Source organism: Pollicipes pollicipes, unplaced genomic scaffold, assembly GCF_011947565.3.
Source record: "Pollicipes pollicipes isolate AB1234 unplaced genomic scaffold, Ppol_2.1 Scaffold_7262;HRSCAF=8765_pilon_pilon_pilon, whole genome shotgun sequence".
Taxonomy (NCBI): domain Eukaryota; kingdom Metazoa; phylum Arthropoda; class Thecostraca; order Pollicipedomorpha; family Pollicipedidae; genus Pollicipes; species Pollicipes pollicipes.
In genome coordinates this window covers 13,210,345-13,225,628 of record NW_023597055.1, presented here as the reverse complement: position 1 = coordinate 13,225,628, position 15,284 = coordinate 13,210,345, and the positions used below count along the sequence as shown (strand labels likewise).

General features: G+C 48.9%; 1 protein-coding gene across 1 annotated transcript in view; it reads left to right on the top strand.

Annotated features, from left to right (window-relative positions):
• The first annotated feature begins 13,052 nt into the window (after positions 1-13,052).
• LOC119114077 (pterin-4-alpha-carbinolamine dehydratase 2) overlaps positions 13,053-15,284 on the top strand; it is a 38,134-nt gene continuing 35,902 nt past the window's right edge. Inside the window, exons 1-2 of the mRNA XM_037238298.1 lie at positions 13,053-13,107; positions 14,182-14,290. The gene's annotated coding sequence lies outside the window, so the exon portion shown is untranslated. The remainder of the gene's footprint in view (positions 13,108-14,181; positions 14,291-15,284) is intronic.

The following is a 15,284-nucleotide window of genomic DNA, read 5'->3' as shown; positions in this document are numbered from 1 at the left end:
GACCACTGGGATCACGTCTTGTGTACAGCCGTACCACTGTAGCGACCGTCCACTGGTGTGGCGCCTCGCTAGCGGCCGTCCACTCGTATGGCGCCTCGCTAGCGGCCGTCCACTCGTATGGCGCCTCGCTAGCGGCCGTCCACTCGTATGGCGCCTCGCTAGCGGCCGTCCACTGGTATGGAGCCTCGCTAGCGGCCGTCCACGGGGATGGAGCCTCGCTAGCGGCCGTCCACTGGGATGGAGCCTCGCTAGCGGCCGTCCACTGGGATGGAGCCTCGCTAGCGGCCGTCCACTGGTATGGCGCCTCGCTAGCGGCCGTCCACTGGTATGGCGCCTCGCTAGCGGCCGTCCACTGGTGTGGCGTCTCGCTAGCGGCCGTCCACGGGGATGGAGCCTCGCTAGCGGCCGTCCACTGGGATGGAGCCTCGCTAGCGGCCGTCCACTCGTATGGCGCCTCGCTAGCGGCCGTCCACTGGTATGGCGCCTCGCTAGCGGCCGTCCACTGGTGTGGCGTCTCGCTAGCGGCCGTCCACTGGGATGGAGCCTCGCTAGCGGCCGTCCACTGGTATGGCACCTCGCTAGTCACGATCCAGCTGTCAACGACTTGGAGGAGCTGAGGCCCCACCACAGGAAAAGCCGCTCTCAGCATACTACCGCTGATGCCGTCTGCTCCACGCGCGCGGGATGAGCTCATCCGCTGCAGTGCCGCCGCCAGCTTCGGGAGCGTAATCGGGTGCAGGGGGAGCGCGCCGCTGCACACGCACGGCAGGCGCGGCGAGAGGGTCTCTCCAACGTGCGAGGCGGCCGGGGCGCCTGTAGCGCCGGGGCCCGCGGATGCGAAGAACTGGTTCAGTTTGTTGGCACAGTGTGGGTCTCGTTCTGCCGGGGCCGTAGAATGTGACTCGGGTTTCTGGGAAGATTTCAGGAAACGACGAATGTCTTTCGGTGATGTAGATCTTGAGTCGTCAAAGGAGCATCCCGCCTACTTTGTGCTTTTCACGCATCGCTAGATCACACGTGTCCAATTTGATTAAAATTATTGGCTTTCTCGAAATCTGTCTGAAAAGCTAAAAAATTTGATTTGAAGTACCCATTTCGACAGGAGAAATATCACTGGCCTCTGCCTCTCCACTATGACATAGCCAATTTCTATTTGTGTGGCTTTTTCCAATGTGTATGTTAAGAGGAAACCTCTGTATACAAATTCCGCCAGAATCCTTGCGTAAGAAATGGTATGAGAGCTTGAAACTCTCCATTTAAGGAAAAAGATGCGATTATGAGGCTATTCGTATATACTTTTCACGCAAATTTAACGAAACTTTGCAATATGGCTTTGATTTTTCCTCTAGCATAGTGGCGTTTAGCGTTTAGCATAACGTCGCAGTTCGAAAGACACTTTGGCTTCGGGAAGCGTTGTTTACTTGGATGCTCGTTTCGTCCAAGATTGCGCTGATAAGGCAGGTATACACCAGGGACATATCAACTGGTTGAGTGACGTACATATTTCACCACTTTGTTACTCCCAGCTCGCCAAATGCTTACACTGCACGGTGTGATAATTACAAACGTTCGTATCTATTGACAATATCCATGCCTATTTAACACACAAATGTAACATATGCTCACCAATGCAATCATGAAGCATAGATACATTACACAATTTTGATGAAGATATTTGTCTTCACTTCGGCACAAAATATTTTCCTACTGAGCATATCAGCTTTGCCTTGCATTAACTCAGCATTACTCCATTAAACAATTGTTATCATCGCAACATTAAGTCGCTCTTGCACTCATGGTAAGCCTAAAAATACTCTACTAAATTGAGTTAAGATGCGTATTCTTCTCTCCTGTTCGTTTTCCTTTGACAGGGCACCTCATCCTGAAAAAGATTGTCGAAGAAAGCAGCCAGAGGCTGGCTTTCAGCATCAACATCAAGTACTGATGACTTCTGTTCGTGCGAAAGAGTTCGTTAGTATTCTGGAGGACCATCGACTTGGGACGTTGAAAGGAAAGAGTCTCTGTTAGTCAAAGAGTTGCAAGGCAAAGGTGAGAGAGAGGATGGAAGGGCGGCGTCGCACACTCCGAAGTCGTCGTCGTCGTCGTCGTAAACGCTGTCGCGACTCGCGTCGAGCCGCGCCGGCGGAGTCTGAACGTGGACTGCTCGGCAGGGACCGTGCGTCCCCGCCCGCGTGTCCCCATAAACCCTCGTGGGTTTATGGGCTCCAGATGGTGGGAACCAATCGTCAGAGGGGACGCTCACACCCTCGCGGAGCCGCCGCCGCCGCGCCGGCAGCGAAGGCCAGTTTGCTCGCTAACAACCTCCAAGGAAGAAATAAACAAAGTGGTTGGTTTTTATGTCTTACGTGTTATTGCAGCCAACACAAGGTTCAATGGTTCTTCTTCCCAGTGTATTGTTGATCTCTGCATAGTAAAAACTGGAGCGGTTCAGCAGAAATCATTAGGAACAGCCCAACATTCTGCAAAATAAGTGAAAGAATTCAAAACAGAATTATCTTGTGCTCTTAGCATCATCACACACGTACAAATAGCCTGCTGAATTGAGTTAATGTGCTCATTCTCCTATTTTGTTTATCTTGCTTTGGATACAGTATGTTGTACGGCTCGCCCCAAAAATTGTGCTGGGCGACAATTAGTGTACTTTAGACAGAAGCGGGAGGAAAGGAAATAGTGTAGGATGTTTATCAAGATGTGCACAATGTTCTACTCAAGATGCCATCGCTGGTTTTTCTGAAAATATTGCAGAATAATCATAAAGCAACATATGTACTCAGGGGCGCAACCGGAGCCTTGGTAAGGGGGGCGGGGGCACATGGTTGACAAAGGGCCCCCTGATTAGTGAAAGACTCACAAATCGCCGGGCATGGCCCATTTGTTAATGAAGGCATGTTTTTCTTAGATATTCTTCATTTCTACCTTTTTCACTGGAATAGAAGCTAGAAGCCATCGCGGTATCAATACTGCCTGAATCTTGTAGTCAATAAACTGAAAAACTCACGCGCTAAACCACTAAAACTACTAAACTAAACTAAAAGCGTGGAAAAAATCACCTGACGTGACAAATCGCCGGTGCTCTTCATTTTACAATATTCCAGTTGACTCTTTAAATTATAGAACCTAGTAACTTTTTATAATTTTATCTGAGTTGTTCAAAGACATCAAGAACCCCGCGAATGTAGATTGAAGATGAAAATAGGTCAACTATTTGTATAAACATGGCCAAGCCTTGTTTTTCTGCAAAGTTTCAACATTCAGCTACAGCGGATTAGTGTTGCAAACTTCTGTAACGGAGTTTTCAGCAAGCGCTGTCGCACATCTTAGCAACAAAGACCTCCAAGCTAGGCGTTGCAGTCTCCACGGGCAGCGCGGCGTCAGCTATGCGGTTAACTTTAAGTCGTGGTCAACAGCTAGGCGAAAATGATAACGCACCTGAAATAAGTATCTTCGAACGCCACAGGACGTAAAATCGTACATCTAGAGGATATTTCCCGCCTACAGTCTACCTACGCAACTTTTATGCTGATAATACTGGCGCATCGGCCCTCGCAGCACCGTGAAATGCTGCCTGAGTGTAGTGATGGAACTGGAACAGTAAAGGTGGAATATCTATTTGCTGATATTCCCGTAGTTGCTGCAACTGCTAATCTGTCCAGGGGGCATCCTCAAAGATTTAAACAGATTAGCCCAGTCTCACTTGGCGCTGTACAAATTGATTGCAAAAGACATTCAGAAACATTATTTTACGACGGTCATTTTTGCGCGCAGCACCCGCCGCCTGGCGTTGGTTGCAGAGGCCAATGCCGTTCGGTTTTACGGAAACTGTAGCCCGGCTATCGCGGTCCTTGTTCCCGAGATTGCGGACCAGCAGGCTCAAACGTTTTGATGTAATTTGTTTCACTAATCGATTCTGCAAAAGAATGAACGTTCTCAGGCAAACGTGACATGGTCTTTTGCGCTTTTTTAAGCTCATTTTGACACGCTCTCTTCAACGCTAATGAGACCCCATATTTATTTCCAGAAAAGGGCCACGTTGAGTAAGCACAACAGGGCAAATTATTGTTTCTGTTCAATGGCTGAAGCGCTATTCTGTCCCATAGCGGTGTGTCTTTTGGTTGTCAATCTGGCGACACGGGGGGGAGGGGGGGGGGGGGGGGGGCGGGACACCTTGGCTGGTCCGCGTACCATTACAGTGGCGCATCAAATCACCTCCGCTCCCTGACGAGGGTGGCCTTCTGACCCGCGCAGTTAGCCCTGGATCGATGCACGAACCCTCATTGACGCAACAACATTCCTGATCGCCACCGGTGGTCAAATAATTGGTGCACGGACTCCAGTTCGGCTTCACGGGCCTATACTGGCATTGGGTTGGAGGGCCCACCATGCAGTATTGGAGGCCTGGACAGGCACAGGACCTTCCATCGCCTTAACGTGGGCACTCGGCATGAGCTCGCATGCTTCCTTTCACTGACATAGAGCCCCGACCGACGCAAGAGGCCCTCCGTCATTCGGAGGGTCCCGTCCCCGTCCCTGTTGAGCAAATCGTTCCCTGACCGGGTCGAGGCCCCTTGTTGGCGCAGAATACCATGCTTGACACTGTGGGCCTCTGAATGGTAAGGGAGCCCCGACCATGTAAAATGCGGGTTTGGCCTGGCGCCATGCTTGGAAAATGGGCCCCCAGAGTTCAGACCAACACGGAGCCGACTGTACGTTGTTGCTGATCTCTGGCAGAAATAGAGGAACGCGTTGTTTCGGCGGTCTCTCAAACGGTGCAAGAGGACCTTGACTGCTATTTCAGGTCACGACCTTACTGGCCGCAATTTATTATGTTGCCTGCAGCCAGTCATTCGGGCCCTTATGCCCTCCAACTGGGCCTTTGATCATCGGTTCCGGTGGGCCGCCCGGGCCCCTCTTCGGGCCTCATCAGACACTTCCCTTGGTCGGCCCGGGCCCCTTGTAAGCACAGGACCCTCTATTAGGCGCTGTGGGCCCCTGACAGATGCAGGGGTCCCGATCAGTGTAAATCACTGGCGCCGGCTTTATAGCTTATTAGGAAGTGGGTCCTCAGGCCCATACCGACACGGAGCCGGCTGAACAGTACTGGTGACGCCTGATCGATATTCAGGCTGATATCGACTCATGGTGTCCTCGATCGGCGCAAAGGGCCCTCTGACTGTTTTTTGAGGTCCGTTTCCGTGGGCCGGAGCCCTTGAATGCGACTTCCAGGGGTGGTAAAAATGTACTTTTTGTCGCCGACCGAACTTCTGGAGGAAAAATTGTAGCCAGTAGCGTAATGCGATGTTATCTGACAAAATTCTCCTTAAGTCCATGCCCAGTAGAGTCATCAGTTATCAGGCTATCACCGGAAGTCTCTTTCATCATTGCAACTTTCAGTGTCATGCTCATAACCGAGAAGTTCAATCATACACTGTCATCCAACAAATGTCAGGAAACAGGAGTTTTCTTCCACCCCCGGGACTGGCCGGGACATCACGCTCAAACTCGATCTACGGCTGGATTTGCTTCTCCTCCACCGCAAAAAAAACAATGAATGACCTAGATGGCCAGGGCAGCAGAATGCATGGCACATTTCGAGCCAGTGACAAGCGGCACTGGGAATGACGTCAAATATGACGGCCTCCAAGAGGTCATGCCCTGTTATGAAAATCACGCTTGCGCTTCGAGCCTCATCCCAACCGTCATCATAATATCTACTATCCCTTAAGCATGCTTCCAGCTTGGCACGACATGTTTTGACTGGTGGGCGCCTTTCGCCGAGCCCCAACAAGTAAATGGTATCGAAATTTGTCAATGACTTCACATCGGACGGCCAGCTCTTTCTGAACAAGTTACTCACCCTGTCAGGATGGGGAGGGGGCGATGCGACCCCCCCCCCCATCCTACGGTTTTTTAAGGCTACCATTGCGGCATGTTGTGCAGTGCCGTTCAGATATTTCGTAGCCTCTGGGTCATCCACGTGTTGGGTCATCTGGGTCATCCACGTGTTGGGTCATCTGGGTCATCTACGTGTTGGGTCATCTGGGTCATCCACGTGTTGGGTCATCTGGGTCATCCTGGCACGTGTGTTGACACCAAAAAGTGTCACCCTAACAATTCTGGTTTCGGAGTAGCGATGTTTTTTTCTCATGAGTATTGCAAGACGATTCGAGACTGGCGGGTGGTGCAGGCGGCGAGCGACGATTCTGCGGACCGTGCGCGGAGGGTTGGCACTGTTACAAGAACGAAACGCTGCATTATAAATATAGGCTCGAAACAGATAAAACTGCATGTCATTGTACTCTTGATAAAATAAGGGATGTTTATGTTTCATGTCACTACATTGCATGGTTTCGTATATATATACATATATACATACATATATATATATATATATATATATACATATATATATATATATATATAAACATGCAAAGCTGATGCTCGGTTTTCAGGAAAACTTTACCTTCCACTTGGTCTAGAAGGGTCAATCAACAACAGGGGACTTCTGACCAATCACGAGATCTCGTTAAAGACAGGTCACTGTTTATTTGTTTCTTTTCTTTTGCGAGGCTTTACCTTCCTTCTTTTGCAAACATCAGGGCATCCCCTCCCCCTCCCCTACCAGTCCGCGTTACAAAACCAGCGAACCAAGGCAAGGGTTAAAATTTTTGGCTGCTGTCCCTTTTAATGTATTTTAGATACGCTAGTTCAAAATTGGCACTTCAGTTCATGAAAACATCAACTACTACAGCAAAATGACACATTCCATTACCAACATCCAAGCATTGGTAGAATTTCAATCAGCAAGCCCAAATTAATTTTTAGGGCACTACCCAGCAACTATGTTGGGTTGAGCCAGCCCAGTGCTGATTCCTTTCCCCTTAACACCAGCATTTCTAGCAGGAAAAGAAAAGCGAAGATGATTTAGACATTTCCGGTCACTTGCTATCATGAACAAAGCCAACGAACACTTAAGTTCAATGAGCTTATTAGGAGAACAGAGTTACGATGTTCTATTCCTCACGGCCCCGCCCCTCCTGCCAGGGTGAGTGGCGGACAATGTCATATAGTTTTAGCAGTTTGGTGCGTCGTAAAGCCCGTCACACGTGCGACGAGCTTATTATTAGAGGAAGCTTCTTGACGCACGAAATCCTGTAATATCATTAAGAAAAGCGATGTCTATGGAAACTGAGGCCATTAAACATCGAACATGAAGGCGTCGGTGGAAGCGCAAATGCTTTTTCATATGCAGATAATTTGGTAATTGCCGCAAAGCATTGTGTTTTGAGCAGTACATACACCAGAAGTGCAGGAGTCTTTCACTGAGCCCAAACCCGTTGGTGAGTTTACCTTCGTCGGTATTTTTGTCATGTGTTGCGGCTCCCACGCCCGACAGGCACTCCACCAACCGCGGCTTGAGCTGTCTGGCAACGGTGAACAACAGTCTGACAGCAAAAACTAGACGACGTCACGAGGCATGATGAATCAATGTCCGCTGCTAGCCCGGACTTCTACACAAGGAAAGTCAAACTACTTCCCGGAAAAGCTGTGACTTTTTCGGGAAAAGATGATGATGAAACCGAACTGAGCTAACAGGAATGTTCTCAACGGTATTTTCCGGACGGAACCACTGCAATAACAAAAGCTAGATTTCAACACCAGCGAGCTCGAAGTGACTGAAATAAGGTCAGGTTTTCCCTTGCATTGCTTCGGTTCACGGTGCGGTGATGCTATTTCCAAAGTCACTGTCGAAAGGCTGGTTTTGTCACAGTGTGGTGATTTTACGCAAGGCTCACGTGTAAATAAAAAACCGCATAGGAATATTGGAATGCAAGAAGAAGGAGGATGATGTTGGAAAGGAAGATGAAATGTGAAGTGAGATGGCACAGTTGCCTGTCTATGCAGCTCGACAGTATTCTCAGGGAGAAGTATAGCATATTTATCAAACAGAGAGACTGTGTTGTCTAGAACAGTCCTTTCCGCTTCCACACTCGAACACTCGACACTCGAACACCTTCAAAGTGGTTCGAATCGCAGCTATCGGCTGCGATTTGAAGCGTTTCAGATATGAGTTCCAAAGCCGAAATCTTAGCGCATCTAACATTTGTGCAAGATGAGACCCGTGAAACTTTGCAGTAATCAACGGAATGTCATCTTAACTTAGGAGCTCTGAAGTCAAAGATGTCGATGAAAAGTGCTTGCATCAAGCTTTAGTTATTGACCTGTATTTCCGCTCCGTGAAATTTTAGAACAAAGTGAGACATTCAGTCACTTCCTGCTCCTCCCCTTATCAAACATTTACCATAAACTTGGGGAAACACACACACACACACACACACACACACACACACACACACACACACACACACACACACACACACACACACACACACACACACACACACACACACACACACACACACACACACACACACACACACACACACACACACACACACACACACACACACACACACACACACACACACACACACACACACACACACACACACACACACACACACACACACACACACACACACACACACACACACACACACACACACACACACACCACACACACACACACACACACACACACACACACACACACACACACACACACACACACACACACACACACATATATATATATATATATATATATATATATATATATATATATATATATATACATATGTATACCATATAACGAACATCAAAGGTCAGACTACTGACATTCGTTACGATAGGGCGTGTCATCAAAATATAAATACGTCTATCTCTCCTTTCTTCTGGTTAATATACGAAGAATAAGACTAAAAGTACTGTCTTATATTTATATATATATATACATATATATATATATATATATATATATATATATATATATATATATATATACATATAATGCTACTCTCAAATGCACCTAACGACTCACGTATAAGAAAAGACAATCGAAATGTCACCTTACACTGGAAGTAAAACCACGCTATTGTTGCTATCGTTTCACCTTTTGACAGGGCTGCAAATCGCGACGCACGCGACCGACTGACTGCACCACAGGCTATTGTTCGACCTCAGAAATGTGCCCGCTACACACAGTGGGAATGACCCTGACAAGCGCTCTGTGTTCCCGTCTTGTAATATTCAAAGGTCATCGGCTGAAATATACACCAGCTTTGGCGCAAGCGACGGATTCTGCATCGTTTCTATACAGCCGACCATGCAGAAGCATCCCAGGACTAGAACGGCTAATAGTGCGTTGGAGATTAATGCACAAGATAAATTGAAATGCACCTGCAAAAAAATCTGGCGACTGGCATATGTCATAGGTATGGCTATAGCTATCTACGTCAGAGGCTCTAACCATATACACACATATGGCTATATCAGTGAGATGAATTCCATAAAAGGGCTTTTGGCATGCGCGCTCTCAACTTTCATGAGCAGGAATAACGACTCCAAGCGTTGCAGTCCCCGGCGAGCTACGCTACGTTGGCCGATACAATGAGTGTGAGGCACGAGGAAGCTAACATGAAATATATTTTGTCACCCCGATTTGCAAAATCCTTGTTAGCCTTTCAACCTATTTTGCTGGTCTTTAATTTTTCGCCTCCGTCTTTTTTCTAGACACCAGGTGTCAATGATTGTGAATGAATGTCTGCTATCCTTCTAGACACCAGGTGTCGATGATTAGGTTTTTGCGACGATTCCATTGAATATTCACGCCACATTGGATATCAGTAAAATTCTGGAGTGTCTCCGAAGGTAGACGGATAGTGTATCCGTCACATTTTGTGGTGCTAAGATTCCATCGCTTTGTTTCAATCACCCGGTAAATCGTAGGAGAAACGATCTACTTGTTGCAGTCCGTACAACTTGAAACATCGCTGAATAATGACAAAACACTCGGACAGTAACACCAAACTAGGCCAGAGTAAGCCATGCATAGGCTATGCGTCATATAATAAAAATGCAGCATGCAAGAAATACAGAAAATACTGCAGAAAGCATAACTCATAACATAAGCATAAAGCATAGCATAAAGCATAACATAAGTGCGACTACCTCAGGCAGCCATACCCCGCTGGACATGACGTCACGATCCTAATTTTTCTTTCTTTTTAGCTGTGCCTTGATTGCCATTCTTTTTCTAAACTTCGTGCAGCTTTGAGTCTCCTGTTCTAATATTCTGCCTATGCCTGGGCTTAAGCAGGTTAAGATAGGGAAAGCTCACCGTTGGGGGAGGGCAGCTTGAACGTTGGGGCGTGGGCAGTCGCCCATCCAAAAGGAGACAGATCGACATTCGTGCATATACTGACACTGAAAGCTTTCTTGGTATGGGCACGAAGACAGTGCGATCCTATTGCCGCCCTATAATTGCGAATAAGTATCGTGTGTACGTCTTCACTTGTCATAACATTGTACTTTGATTGTTTGCTGAACAAGCTTGCAATATACGTCATGATATTCACCATAGATTTTACGTAATCGAGTCGCTGGCCATATGCACCTTCCGCCAATGGCTTCTACATCACCTGTACGAATATTCTGATGTCCCGGTTGAACCTCAGTTAAGTCCAGCGTGCTGCAGCCCGCCGTGCGCTGAAGTTCACGCATCAGTGACGTCACGCCATGTTAAGCAAGGATGAAGGAAGAATTACCGGGCATTCTGCATCTCTTACGCGACGCTTATATTTTTTCGTACATGCGTTTCTAGGCAACCCATGTCAACAACGTGAGAAATGGTGCTGAACGATTCCGGCTGGTTCGTCATATTTCACCACATTTCCGGCGCACAAGTGACGTATTGAAAACGCGTTTCTATAACCTTGGATCAGTTGTGCTGCTATTGACTGAACATCCGCGCAGTGGGCAGGCCTTGCAGTCTGGTCGTGCTCGTCGCTGGTCGTGTAACACTCAAGAGGCGTCTGAGGGTCGCTGAAGGGAAGGCGTCGACGCTGGACAGGTTGGTGAAGCTTGGAGCGCTGACAAGCAAGCAACTCCGCAGTGTGACTTGCGCCTCATCCCTCAATTGGCCCGGTTTGATCACACGCTTAAATGTCGCGTACAAAACATAAGCCGTAGATATCGACACGATGCACGCAGCGCAGCGCTCGTCGGCCGTTGACCGTCCCTCTTATAGCGCTCAGATTACGTCACGCTTGACCACAAAAAAATGTTGGTGTATAAAAACAAGGATGCGATAACAAAAGAATGGACATGTCTGGGTCCAAGGCGCGTTGTTGTCGCAATGGCAAACAAAACTACTGACATTGTAATAGGGTCTGATTAGTGCACCTGTTAGGTACTTCGAAATGACTGCGTTTCGTTGTGTCGCAGATCCAAGATCCAGCTGTGGTGGAAGCGGCAGCGCATGCGGACGACGTGGAGGCCGCCTACCAACAAGCAGCTGTAATTCCCCCAGTGCCCGTCCTGGAAGAATTCGAAGAGGACAACGGGGTCATCGAGTCGGGCAAACACAAGCTCCATGGCGGTGACGGGGAAAGAACCGAAAATGGCCACCGCTGCGGCGCCGACACGGACGAGATCAACATCGAACACGAGGCGTTGGCCTTCGTTGCCGGCTTGGTGGCAGCCAAGTGCAAGCACCTCGATCCAAGCATGGGATTGTCGACCCGAGAAGCACCTCCCACCTGTGTGCCAGACATCTGGATACGCACGATTAGTCGGGGTGGCCTGGTGGTACCGTCGCCGGCCTGGATGAACGTTGTCGATGCTTTCGAGGTCGTTTTCCAGCTAGTGATGGGCCGAGGCATGGACCGAGACATTGGTATTGTCGACCGTCTCACTAAGCTTCCGCTGAAAAAGTTTTCTGCGTTGGACAAACGGATCGCACGGAAGCTGATGACGACACGCATTCATCTCCGCCTTAGATGGCTCAATCAAGCTAGGGCTGAGCGGGCTGCTGCCAGACGCGCAGCCAAACAGGTGCGACAGCACGTGGACAGCACGATGTGAGCATCGTTGTGCTTACGTGAACACACGTTGATGAGCTTGAATGAGCATCGTTGTGCCTTCTTTTTTTGGTTTGTATGCTTGTGTGTCCGAGACACAGACGGCTCTTTCGCAGATAACCATTTGGGTTGTTTTAGACGGGTTATCTTGTCGCGTATTTCTAGAGATAAGCTGAAAGTCTATTCTTGTGTTCTCCGCCCTCCACCCGCCCCCCTGTTTGCTTTATGTATTCGCCAAGTGTGCACAATGGAGTGCATGTTGTGCGCAAGAATTGCTTTAAATAAGGGACGGTTAATTAGGAGTCATACGTGTGTACGATGGATTGGCAGGGTGACGTGACTGATCTGATATTGATAAATGCCACGTGCCTCGACCTTCCGAAGCTTCGTAGTATAAAGTCATACGGGTGTACGATGCATTGGCAGGGTGGCGTGACTGATGTGATGTTGATAAACGCTACGCGCCTCGACCTTCGGAGGCTTCGTAGTACAGTTGGCGCAATATGCAATATCCACAATGTCCTATGCTCTACCAGGCAGCACACCACTTCCGTCGTCTCAAACTGCCTCCATCGCACACCAGTGCAACCCGGTGCGTCATTATGTATAGTGCTGAGGTTCAACGCGACAGTTCGGATGATGATCCTGGTGCCGCATAGTTCCTCCTTTGGCAGTGGCTGGACGTTGAGCAGGTTCGCCAGCCCGGATTTGAGCAGCTGTGGGCTGGCCAATTTCAATGCATCGCCGTAGACTCAATGTTAGGTATCCCCAGCAAGTGAGAGTGGCATGGCACATGGGCTCCCGGTTCTTAGGCCTATGTTCGCTGTTATAAACCCAGCGTGGCAACAAACCCCCCTTCCATATTCCTCATCGCCCTTCTTGAAGTGCCCTGCTGCAATCACCAGATGCATTTGGTCGTAGGTATACCGGTGTGACGGACGCGAAGGTAATGCAGGCGGGGCGGCGATGCTAGGCTGCGACTTTGTGGCGTCACTGAAATGGTGAGGAAAAAGTGCGGGAAAAATCCCCGGATGGTCATACCTTATTACACGGCCTTGACGTGCGGCGACGCGCCGTCCATTTTCCACTTCGTGGCACGTGGAGACAGGTGGGGTGTGAGCGGCATTCCAAAACGTCCGTTGCATCTGCTGACATGAATATTGTTTTGGGGTTTCGTACTAGATTGAATCGATTCAGACCGTTTTAAGAACTGGAAGGTCTACGCTGGCGCAAGGCTCGCTGGCGATACCAACCGGTGACGACGGCGGAGGCCTCGTTTTCAGTGACGCGTTATCGCTATCGTTACCAGTATATGATAACTGAGGAACGGGCTGGGGGGAAATCCCGTGCTCTCTGCTTTATTCATGGGATTTGGCTCCCAATACATTGTACAAAGTCCCACTCCTGCATGTTTTTGGTATTTCGTAGAGCTAAGTTGAATTTGAATTTTCCCATAATATGTGTTGTAACCAGCCATTTAAGTTGAAGATGGTGCTGTGCTTAGGAAATGTGAATAGCTGGTCTGTGACAGTTAACCCTTGACTGTGGAATATTGTCGCCTGTAATCTACCTTCTGTATGTCATAGTGTATAGTTACTCATGAAAGTAATGAGCAGGCTTTTTGTCATATGCACACATTTTCACATCAAGCAGTGAAACTAGGTGACATTTTTTGGTAACAAGCATGTAGAAACATGCTCAAGTGAAATGTGAGAAAGTAGCAATGGGCTGTACTATATTATGAGATCAGTAGGGAAGAATCTTGTTAAGCTGTGACATCTGTGCCACAGTTTTGTGGTCTACAGCCATTAAGTATGCAAATTTGTGAGGTGTCATGCCATCATTTAGCACAACAGAGGATGGCCTCATACATAAATTCACATTGTGGAAGTTACATCTAGAAGTTCGGAGGTTCAATGCTCAATACTCAGCATTCAGTGTTGCCAATGTCACCACATAGTAAAGGAGGGTTTCTTATGTTCATTATGATTTTAGACTGGAGTTGTTCATAGAACATTGACACAGGTAGGATTTCATGATGGCTCCAATCTGGGATAGGCACAGTCTCTGAGGATTAAAGTTAGTTACCATGAAGTGTGGTATTTGAAGATCTGTCACATCAAGATGAACCATATGAAAACCTTTGATGCAGAGGTGTGACCCAGACATGCTCTGTCCCCAGCAGGCCGCTTTGATGCCAGGTCAGCAAGCCGCCCTGCGGGGTCTGTCAGGACATCACCTGTGGGAGCTGTGCCAGTGATCAGGTGCTGGCCACTCAAGCCCTGCCACAGGTACTGTCAGCTGACCTGGGGGCATTACTGCAGCCCCCCTGGGCCTGCTCTCAAGATGCATGCAGAAGGGATTGAGCTGTGGTGGTGATGCCCAGACAGAGGGCGATGACTTACAAGCAATATGCTATCTCCATGTGCATAGATGGAGATCCACCTGGGCATGTTCACATGCACAGGAGTTTGGCAACTGCTGTACAAATTTCACCAGCTCACCACACATTAATATGGGATCATCCACAACTCATGTTACGTGATTTTAAGAACTCCGTTCCCTCTGGTCATGCGCTGGTTATGCTGGGTACCCCTGGTAACCCCCTCTCCTGGTTACGCAACTTGAAGCATCACGTCCCCGAAATAATACGTCTGTTTACCCCGAGTTGATCAACAGTTGCGACAGAAAAACGCGCGTGTTCCTGGTCATGACAGGGAACAGTGGTATCCAGCTGCAAGATGTTTAAGTACTTTTTGCCAAATGTTTTAATATGATTTGCAACCACGCCTGTGCGTAACGTTGCGCCGTCCCCCCGCCTTATTACGCAGCGGTTACGCTCTATTAAATCTCCGCTCCCCTCCATGAGAAACGTCATTTATGGATGGCCTCTGTGTGGTCACAGGTGCCCCCTAAACCAAAGTGGTATGTGCGAATAAACACGCAATGTATTACTGCAAGCCTGGCCGAGGTTGTCTGCTGGCATGGCTCGTGGCGTATCCAACTTGTGTGTTCACCAACCTCCGCTCCGCTGGCCGCTGACATCTGGAGAATCTCCGCACTCGCCCTGACCCGCTTGGTTCCGCTACAGCCACCCCGCTCCCCACGGCCCGGCGACCGGACCCTGATATGGGTTACGTGGTCACGGACCAATCGCCGCTCGCCACGCAGGGCTGCGCCCCGGCGCGATGCCCCGGGCAAGGTGACCCGGGCCGGCGGCACGGACCGGCCCGGACCGAATCGAACCGAACCGAACAGGCGGGCCGGTCGGCCCAGCATCCAACA